The sequence below is a fragment of the Palaemon carinicauda genome, chromosome 5 (assembly GCF_036898095.1).
Source record: "Palaemon carinicauda isolate YSFRI2023 chromosome 5, ASM3689809v2, whole genome shotgun sequence".
In the NCBI taxonomy this organism is placed as follows: Eukaryota; Metazoa; Arthropoda; class Malacostraca; order Decapoda; family Palaemonidae; genus Palaemon; species Palaemon carinicauda.
The window spans coordinates 43040175-43050174 of record NC_090729.1 but is presented as its reverse complement, the minus strand read 5'-3'; positions in this window follow the sequence as shown (position 1 = coordinate 43050174).

The following is a 10000-nucleotide window of genomic DNA, read 5'->3' as shown; positions in this document are numbered from 1 at the left end:
TAGCGTATACTGGTCAAAATATATCCCAAGATTTTTTACTTCAATGCGTTTCTCAATTGCAAATCCATTGAAATTTTTGTTTGTGTCTTCAAGAATTTGGGATATGAACTGCCTAGAGCCAATGAATATACATTTAGTTTTAGACTCATTAATATTTAATCCAATAATTTGAAAATAACATCTCGCCATTTCTGATATTCTTTCTGCTCTTACTATCAAGTTATTTAGTTCATTTATAGTTCGTCATTAGAAGTTAACTGTCATCTGCAAATTGAACCAAGATGCAGTCTCGCACAGCAGTAGTCATATCATTTATATAAATTAGGGAAATTATTGGCCCCAAGATAGATCCCTGTGGAACTCTGAATTCTACTGGTTTAGGGGAGGATAAAAAATCGCCTAATCTCACTGACTGGTAACGATTTTCTAGATAGCTTTTAAACCAGAGAGGGTAAATTTTTAATTGTGTACATTTATGAAGTAAAATATTGTGGCTAACGCTATCGAAAGCTTTAGAAAGATCTAATGGAATAAGTACAGATATCTTTTTGTCGTCGACATTTCTGTGAATAGTTTCTGTAACTTTCCATAACGCAGTTTCAGTAGAGATATGAGACCTAAATCCATGTTGAGTGTGAGACAGTAAATCATTTTCCTCGAGATATTTTATGAGTTAAATTGACACAATCTTTTCTACAATTTTAGTTATGATGGGCAAAAGTGAGATTGGTCTGTAATTCTCTACATTATCTGCATCACCACTCTTAAAAAAGGGGAGGACGTGGGACAACTTCCAATCACTTGGATAAAGGCAAGTCACTATAGTGGTATTTACTATGACAGTTAAGTAAAACGCAATCAACGGTAAGGCGTCCCGAATGAAACGGAGGGATATCAAATCAGATCCATAGACTCCCGTGTCATTAAGCTCCCCAACTACTAAAATAACTGTTTCGACATCAACTGGCTATGGCCTAAAAACGTTATTAAAATTCTCATTAACTATAATCGACTTAATTCTTAAAAGTTGTGAAGTATTGTTCTCATCTAGATTTTGCTGAGATTTTTCAAAGGCTGTCCAACCAACGCTTGAGAAATACTGGTTGAACTCTTCTACTTTTTCCTTCTTATCATTATAATCAGGTAAAAGGGCATTACTATTTTTGGGGATTATTTCACGAACTATTTTCCATTTATTAGAGAGAGAGAGAGAGAGAGAGAGAGAGAGAGAGAGAGAGAGAGAGAGAGAGAGAGAGAGAGAGAGAGAGAGAAGTAAGGCGTGATAATCAATTAGCCTAAATAAATTGTGATGATATAATACGATACTGGAGCTATCAAACACCTAAGGTGTTTATAATTACTCAGATAAAGTGACTTAACATGATAAAAATCTGTTAGTATCTTCTTTTCCATGATTTAACGATACCTACGGATGCCTCTATCCTAACTGACTTAGCTCAACTCGAGAATATTCACCGTTTAATCATTGTTATTTAATATGCATTATCTACACAAAACTAAAAACAAAATGTGCTTACAAAGAGCTCACTTAAAAAAGGTTCATAATGAAGCTTATAACTAACACGAAAAAGGAAACGAAACATAATAATTTAGATGGTAATTCGTAACCACTCGAGAAAAAAAAGGAAAAAAGAAAAAAAAATGTGATTTCCACTATTATTTCAACGATTGAGTAATACCATTATTTATTTGACCATAGCTAGGAGGGGAGAGAGAGAGAGAGAGAGAGAGAGAGAGAGAGAGAGAGAGGAGAGAGAGAGAGAGAGAGAGAGAGAGAGAGAGAGAGAGAGCATTTGATGGCATTAATATATGATAATTATTTGTATAATAGATTTTCTATACTGAAGAAATGCAGTGCCTATCGGAAAGAAAGTTTTGTACTTTAGTGATGGTATATTTCCATTAGGAGGGAGAGTAATCGATAGAACTTTGTTATGGTAATTTGTTGAGATCTTGTCTCTTTACGAAATAACCCTAACGAACGTAAGACATAAAAAGAAATTAACTGAACCTACGTAAGTAAAACTAACTGAGAGCATATGATGTAAGATCTCTCTAATAGGAAAATATTAAAATAAAAATATATCATAGTAACACTTGCTGGACTTTAAAAACAAACTCCATGGAATGTTTTTTCCATCATCATTATTTTCATTATCAATATTGCTCCTGATGTCTATGATGATGTTGTAGGTGCAGTTTTCCGTCAAATTGATATTTACCGAATCCTTGATATCGTAGGAGCGTCAGAATTATTTACGAGCCCATGCTCATTCCCGGACTATATTATTCTTCATTATCGGGAAGATTTTCACAAAGAAGGCCAAGGTAACGGTCGTTAATGTCACCATTTTATCACTGGATGGAATATATGGCCCTCCCTAAGAATTCTATTAGCTATGAAATAGGGTGACTGTATAATAGGTTTATGTATCATAACGAATGCACGGTAATTATCTATATATAAAGATATCTCGATACATTGAACATTAGTCGAGAATATGGTATTGAAATAAATAATTCATCCTAATGTCAATAAAGAATAGAATGTTATAAACTTCGTTTATCAAAACTTTAGTATGGAAATTTAACATTATTTGTTTTACTGAAAAAAAGTTATAGTTAGTTGAAGTAGAATTATTTAAGGAAAAGTAGCGAAGGAATTTATTTTGATAACCGGGAATAACAATTCACAAACCCTGAAGTGAAATTTTGGAAGAAATATCCATTAAAAATATAATCATGCTACTGTCACTGAATTAGAATAATTAAATCATTATGTGAAAAACGCGAGAAATTATAAACTTGTCGACGTTAGGGGTCAGCAATTAAGTTCGTCGCCTTTTGATAGATTTTGTCTATTTTCTTTCAATGTCCTGTAAATTAGTATGAACATTTGTATACTTATTCGTGAACGGAATAGTTTACCTTTTATTTTCTCTATTTTTTTTTCTTTTATTTTATTATTTTTTTAAAAACCTAATACCAAAATATATGGAACCAGCGATTCGAAAGGACTATATAAAAACCTCATATAGATATAGAAGGATTATAGTTATAGAGTTCACAATTTCATATTTTTTCCTTTGACATTTATCCTTTATGGTAAATTTCTGAAAAAGTAGACTATGCAACAAATGATAAAAGAAAAAAAAATATTCGACCAAATATCTTTAATTTAGGACAAAATATACTGTTAAGGAAACTTGAGCTCTTCATCAAATTACCATATTTTAAAGATGAAACAAACAAGTATATTGAAATCAAAATACATGAAATCCTGAGTAAATACCTACCACAAATTAAACCGAATATAATTTTCTTTAATTACTCCAAAATAAAAAGTTTTGTTAATCATAAAAAAAGCTGCAAAAGACCTTTGAATCAATGGTGGTTTACTTGTTTAACTGTCCAAATTACCAATTAGCTTATATTGGCTCCACGAAAAAATGCATTTTTTTCTCGCTACCAAGATCACAAGGGAATTAGCAGCCGAACTGGCAGAGCCTTGTCCAAACCTTTACAGTCCAGCATACGAGACCATTGCGACATGGATTGTAAGTGTTCGTTGTCTTTGGACAACTTTTCAATAATATACAGATGTTCATATGAAAATGAAATAAGAATAGCAAAGTCTATTTTTATAAAATCTAAAAAGCCACAATTTAATCAAGAAATTTCTAATTTTCCTTTGAAGATTGCCTAATTTTGCCTTTTCACATTTTAACTTGGATTTTTTTGTTTACAATATTTATGTACAACTTGCTCTTTATTGTTTTACTTTCTTTTACCCAGGAACATGATTATGAACATAGAGATGTTTGAAACGTCGTTATTTGTTGGTGATGGAAATAAATTTAAGAATGTTTGGAGTTATCGTAATTTTCCAGTTCCTTATTAAACTGAAATTTTGAAAGAAATTTCCATTAAAAATGTAATCATACTACTTTCACATATTTAGAATAATTAAATCATGAGAAAAACGAGAAAAATTATAAACTTACCGACGTTAGGGGTCAGCCATTAAGTTTGTCGCCTTTTGATAAATGTTTTCGATTTTCTTTCAATATCCCGTAAATTAGTGTGAACATTTGTATGCTTGTTAATAACGGAACAGTTTACCTTTTATTTTCTTTATTTTTTTTCTTATTCATTAATTTTTGAGGAACTTAACACCAAAATATATGAAACCAGCGATTCGAAGGGATTATATCCAAACCTCATGTAAATATAGAAGGATTATAGTTATAGAGTTCACAATTTCATATTTTTTCCTTTGACATTTATCCTTTATGGTAAATTTCTGAAAAACTAGACTATGCAACAAATGATAAAAAAAAAAAAATCATCACAACACGTTATGTGTTACAATGTCTTTTAGAAACTGGTATTCATAATTATATTTTTATGTATCATAATAGAAGCCACCCGAAGGAGGGCAAACAAAATAATTTCAGCATAATTTTCTTTACTTCCTGACGCATAAGAGTGTGAAAATAATTGAGGCATCATATTTAATACCAACATTTAATGTTGGTAGACCAAACATTTAACTAGGATAGACAAAGAGAATATTTAATCAAAATGAGAAACAAAGGATGATATTGATCACAGTATTGAAACGATTCTACAGTTGGATTCCTTTAAATGGTTTGCCTCCCTGGAGCACATAAGCTTGTTTCATGCTTTGATACCTTTCAAATGTAAAAATTATCTTTTTATAGGTAGCTGGATGAACACCCGCTCAGTATCGGATAATAATAATAATAATAATAATAATAATAATAATAATAATAATAATAATAATAATAATAATAATAATAATAATAATAACAATAATAATAATAATAATAAGAATAATAATATATGTGTGTGTATGTGTGGCGCCGTGGCAGAAGAGGTTAGGTCGTCGCAAGGTCTATATATACCAGGTCAGCCAACGCGCAGCTTAATCTGTGAATCACCCATACTGAGACGTCAAGCTTCCCCGTCTCACACACGTGGGTAAACAAAACAAAGGACCGTTGCCTTAGTTAGCTAACTATAGAGGTAGCGTAAACAATAGGAGACGCTGTGTCCATTATCATTTTATTCATTAACTCATTCCGTCACTGATTTTATTCTTTTAATAAATGATTGGTTCGACATAATGAATTCTTCCTCCATGTATGGAGAGTTTGGTAAAAGCAATGCTTTTGGTATTGATGTAGAAAAACAAACAGGTACACTGCTCAAGGTAATCGAGGTAATGAATACTATGAGAGTTAAAAATCCTAATACAAAAAGTCTTTTCAAGTTTCAGAAAGGAATAATTTTATCACGTAAATCTACCATTGCTTTGTTTGATATGTTAAAAGGCTCTTATAGTATTGACTACTTACTTACACAAAGACTAAATCAAGATTGCCTCGAACATTTCTTTGGGTGTATAAGGCAAATGGGTGGGCACTATGATCATCCTCATGCTGTGAACTTTAAATTTCGGATAAAATAATGCTACTAGGAAAGGAAATTGTAGTATTAAGTGAAAAGTGTAATATCACCACAGTTGAAAAATCTTATGAATCAGCCAAAGACGATGAATCTATCACAAAAGAAAGGGACTTAGCGTTAGAAATATGCATAACAACGCAGATATTCAGAAATTTAGATTTTGATTTAGAGAAAGATGCTTCAGACGAGGAAGAAGACCTTTTGAGAGCAAATAAAGAAATAAAGAAGGATTTTGGGGGAGTAATTGAGGAAGAAGCTCTTAAATACGTTGGTGGATATATTGTAAAGAAATTTTGTGTAAAACATCCTGAGTTAGGAAATAAGACTGAAGAAGTGCTAAGGAATGATACTTGGATAGCATGTGTTAATCGGGGGGAATTACATGTACCTTCTAGTCAGTTTTTTTCACAGTTGTTAATAATGCGGGAGATTTTTAATGCTGTACACGGGGAAGCTCTCATGGAGGGAAATTTTTTTTTAATAAGCTTTATCTAGAATTAAAACAGTCTGGTATTGAAGTTCCTGACGATGTTATTGCTTTTTTTGTTAAGATATCGGTATATTTTTGAATGCGATATCTTAATAATTTGATAAAGTATAGAAAACCTCAAGGACAACCATGCAGGAAGGCCCTAAGAAAAAAAAAATTAAAGTTGTAACTTAATAAAATATTTTCCAAAGGTAAAATGTTGTTTTATTTACATTGACTATGTGATAGATCTACGTTCTTAATGGCTCTCGCCAACACTAAGCCCCTTCAGATGACGTAGGTGCGCAGAAGAGGCTTAAAATCGGTACGCTGTTTGGCTGACCTGGTATATCTGGACCGTGGGTCGTCGATGGACTGGTTAGCTTAACCAGTCCCTCGACTGGGGCTGGTCAGTCGTTGGATGGGTGACCACTCTCCTCAGCGTTAATCCCTTGGAAAGGGATCTTTACCCTAATTTCCTCAGTCTACTCAGCTGTAAATGAGTATCTATCCTGGATGGGGTAGGGTCCAGCTATGGGTTAAATAGCAAAACTCAGAAATGATGGAAAGAAATGAAGGATTAAACAATAACGTTGTAAATGGTACCTCTGCCAACAGAGGAGCTTTGCCCGGCAGTCAGGTATTCAACCCAATTGAAGAGGAAGACGGTCAGGTACTTGGAGGTCATCATCCAGCAACTGAACACCACAAGGAGAGAAACCAACAGCCTGAGACTAGATATACAGAATCAAAACCGAGGAAGAAATGGACAAAATAAGGAAATATGGGAATACTACATCAAAAGCAACCAGACGGAGTGAGGGTATAGAAGAAGATTGGTCAACATCTGGATTGAGAGGAATAACCCCCACCAAACTGAGCAAAGGCTTGCAGACCAAGTAAGGAACCTAAAGAAAAAAAATGGTTTTTCTCAACAGAAAGGAAGGAACTGGAAAGGGAAATGACACTCGACAACGAATTACAAGAAGACATTATGAGAGACGATGCCACAGACGACAACAGGGATGATGAGATATGAAGCAATGACACACAAAGAAACACCGACGAAGTAACAGAGAGGACGGAATGGGTACAGAAGATTAGATTGTGGATGGAGCTAGATACATATAGAACAAATATCTCACCTATGAAAGCCTACAAAACCAATAAATTAAGGGGTTAAACAAGTGTGGTCAATTGAATATTAAGAATAAAAGACAACACTAGTATCATAGAAAAAAATTAATTTGGCATATGCTGGAGCCAGACTAGTAGCAGAACTGATGGGTATACGAACACATACACCACGAATATAACCAACCCAACAGAAACTAAAACATTAACCTCCTTGGAAAAGGCACATGAAAGAGGTGGTAAAAAAAGGCTGAGAAGCAAAAAAAAAAAAATAAAATAAAAATAAAAAAATAAGATAGGAGCTCGACAAGAAATAGAAAATACAAGAGAGGAAACTAAACAACATGATAGAAGAATGAAAACAGGCTTAAGGCCAAAGCACATAAGATCTAACGGTACATTAACAGGAATAATGGATACCAATAGAACAAACTATTCGGAACCAACCAGAAAAAAAAAAACTATATAGCCAACTAAGAGGGGAAGACAACCACCAAGAAATCCCTGAAGACGAACCTACTGTGGAACAGTCCGATATCACACAGCAAACATGCAATTTAGCTTCAGGAAGTCAAGCAAGAAGAAACAAGGAGATTAAATCAAAGATTCACAGAGGTAACGATAGACACAGTTAGACACCAACCATAGAAAATGCCAAACTGGAAAGCCTGAGGTCCTAATGAAGTTCATGGATATTGGCTCAAAAACTTCCAGGTCAAACACTCACGTATAGAAGAACAATTCCGGCATTTTATCTCAAATCATCATTCACCGAAATGAATGACCAAAGGAAAAATATCCTTAGTAAAAAAAGGTAATAGTAAGGGAAATATAGTCAGTAACTACAGGCCGATCACCTGCCTACCAATAATGTGGAAGTTACTAACAGGTATCAACAGAAAGGCTGCAGAAGGAAGTGTATGAGCACAAAAAACCAGCTCCTGATAGACAAAATGTTAATGAATAACAGTAGGATAGGGAAACTTACATAAGTATCGCATGGATTGACTATAAGAAAGCCTTCGACATGATGTCACACACATGGCAAATAGAATGCCTGAAAGTATATGGGTAGAGGAAAACACCATTAGCTTCCTCAAAATTACACTGCACAATTGGAAAACAGTACTTACAAGCTCTGAAATAAGACTAGCAGAGGTTAATAACAATAGAGGGATCTTCCAGGGCAACTCACTGTCCCCACTTCTCTTCATAGTAGTCTTGTTGCTTGGTACCAACTCAAGAAAAGATGCAACAAAATCAACCATCTGATGTTCATAGACGACATCAAGCTGTAGGGTAAGAATATCAAGGAAATAGATACCTTAGTCCAGACTGTAATGATTGTATCCGGGGACACCAGGATGAACTTTGGAATAGAAAAATGTGCTTTAGTCAACATACAAAAGGGCAAATTAACAAGTACTGAAGGGATAAAGCTACCAGATGGAAGCAACATCAAAGACGTGATTCAAGACCTAGGAATAATGGAAGGAGGGGATATAAAACACCAAGAGAGGAAAGACACGACCAGGAAAGAGTATATGCAGAGACTCAAGGTGATACCCAAGTCAAAACTCAACGCAAGAAATATAGTAAAAGCCATAAACACATAAGTAGTACTAGTAATCAGATACAGATCCCGAATAGTCGAATGGACGACGGCAGAACTCCGCAGCATAGACCAGAAAACTAGGAAACATATGACCATATACAAAGCACTAAACCCTAGAGCAAGTATGGACAAACTATACATAACACGAAAGGAAGGAGGGAGAGGACTACTAAGTATAGAGGACTGTGTTAACATCAAGGATAGAGCACTGGGGTAATATCTGAAAACCAGTGATGGCGAGTGGCTCAAGAGTGCATGGGACAAACGACTGATGGAAGTAGACGAAGACCCAGAAATATACAGACAGGAGAATTAAAAATAGAACAGAGGACTGGCACAACAAACCAATGCACAGACAATACAAACGACAGACTAAGGAACTAGCCAGCGATGACACGTGGCAATGGCTACTGAAGGAGTGGCTCAAGAAGGAAAACCAGATATGTTCAAAGAAGGATAGACGGGAATATCACGAAAATTTAAAAAAAATAAATCACAGATCAGGCAAATGCCTGGCACTTGCACAGATCCAGTACAAAAAGAGGCATGATTCATTGACAAAAGACCTCCAGTGGAGCCTGTGCAAGAAACATCGGCTAACTAGCAGCAATAAGTGGTACGAGCACCAAACTAAAGGAGTAATAAACGATTATCAGGCAAAAATCTTCTGACACTATAGTATCAGAATATGTAGGGTGATATGCGAGAATAGACCAGAAGTAACGTTGATTGCCTAAATCAATAAGAAAGTATCACTCATTGATGTCGCAGTACCATGGGACCTCAGAGTGTAAGAGAAAGAGAGGGAAAAATCGATTAGTATAAGAATCAGAAAATAAAAATTATAAAGATATGGAATATGCCAATGAAAATTGTACCCATAATTATAGGGGCACTAGGCATGATCCCAAGATTCATGAAAATGAATCTAGAAAAACTAGAGGCTGTAGTAGCTCCAGGACTCATGCAGAGGAGTGTGATCCTAGAAACGGCACACATAATAAGAAAAGTGATGGACTCCTAAGGAGGCGGGATGCAACTAGGAAAAATACACTTTAAATACCACAGAGTTAAGAAAACTGTGATAGAGGGGAAAAAAGAAAAAAAGTAATAATAATAATAATAATAATAATAATAATAATAATAATAATAATAATAATAATAATAATAATAATAATAATAACTGCACCCATCCATAAAAGTGCAACATAATTTGTATTCTACCTAAATATACTCTATAACTCTAGGATCCAGAAAAGTTTGCACAT